We start from the raw sequence: 1,517 nt of genomic DNA, 5'->3' as shown, positions 1-1,517 counted from the left end.
TCAATGTCTTTCATCAGAAGGCCGGTCAGGGGTTTTGTTATTTTAGAGAAATCTTTTATGAAGCGTCGGTAGAAACCGGCGTGTCCAAGGAAACTACGGACTTCTCTAACTGTCTTAGAAGGGTTAAGGTTTTCTATAACTTCTATCTTTGCTTTATCGACCTCAATGCCTATTTCAGATATTATATGCCCTAACACTATGCCTTCTTTAACCATAAAGTGGCATTTCTTTCAGTTTAACACAAGGTTAACTTCTACGCATCTCTCTAGGATTTTCTCAAGGTTAATAAGGCAGTTTTCAAAGTCTAACCCACACACCGAGAAGTCGTCCATGAATACTTCCATATTTCCGTTGAGATAATCTGCGAAGATTGACATCATACAACGTTGGAAAGTAGTTGGCGCATTATAGAGTCCAAACGACATTCGTCTGTAAGCAAACGTTCCGTAAGGACAGGTAAAGGTTGTTTCTCTTGATCATCGGGGTGTATGGGTATTTGGAAAAATCCAGAATATCCATCAAGATAACAAAAGTAAGAGTGTCTGGTAAGACGCTCAAGCATTTGATCTATGAATGGAAAGGGGGAAATGGTCTTTCCTAGTTGCCTTATTGAGCTTCCTATAATCTATGCACATATGCCATCCGCCTTCTATACGTTTAGCTACATGCTCTCCCTTTTCGTTCTATACGACTGTGATGCCTCCCTTCTTAGGTACCACATGTACATGACTTACCCATTTACTATCAGAGATCTGATAGATTAGACCAGCCTCTAGCAATTTAAGGACTTCCTTCTTTACTACCTCGCTCATTACAGGGTTGATTCATCTCTGATGTTCTCTAGAAGGTTTTGAATCATCCTCTAGCGAGATCCTGTGCATACACACGGATGGGCTTCTACCTTTTAAATCAGAGATGTTGTACCCTAAGGCATAGGGGTATCTTCTTAAAACTTTCAAGAGTCGATTCGTCTCGTCTTGGTTTAAGGCGGCACTAACTATTACTGGGCGGTTCATTTCTTCATCTAAAAACTCATATCTTAGGTTCTTGGGTAGTTCCTTAAGTTCTTGAGATGGTTTTTGAGAATTTGGTGAAGAGTCTGGAGTAAGATTCAGACATTCGTTAGTGTGAGGTTTCGTTTCCTCTAGCTCGTCATCCTTTTCATTCGGGTTTGAAAATGATTCGATCTTAGGTTCTCCTTGATCAAATTCCCTTATGCACTCATCTATGATATCGATCGCATAACATACGTCTCCTAGAATTGGTGCCATCAGGAATTTTGAAAGAATGAACTTGATCTTTTCATCCCCTACTTCGAAGGTTAATTTCCCTCTTTTGACATCTATTATAGCTCCAACTGTTGATAAGAATGGTCTACCTAAAAGGATAGGGATATCTTCGTCTTCTTTGATATCCATGACCACGAAGTTTGTTGGGATATAAAGTTGACCGATCCTAACTGGGATGTCTTCTAAAATTCCTACATGATACTTAACAGACCTATCGGCTAATTGGAG

The sequence above is a fragment of the Lathyrus oleraceus genome, chromosome 5, assembly GCF_024323335.1.
Source record: "Lathyrus oleraceus cultivar Zhongwan6 chromosome 5, CAAS_Psat_ZW6_1.0, whole genome shotgun sequence".
NCBI lineage: Eukaryota > Viridiplantae > Streptophyta > Magnoliopsida > Fabales > Fabaceae > Lathyrus > Lathyrus oleraceus.
The sequence above is the reverse complement of the archived record's forward strand: the minus strand, read 5'-3'. Positions refer to the sequence as shown.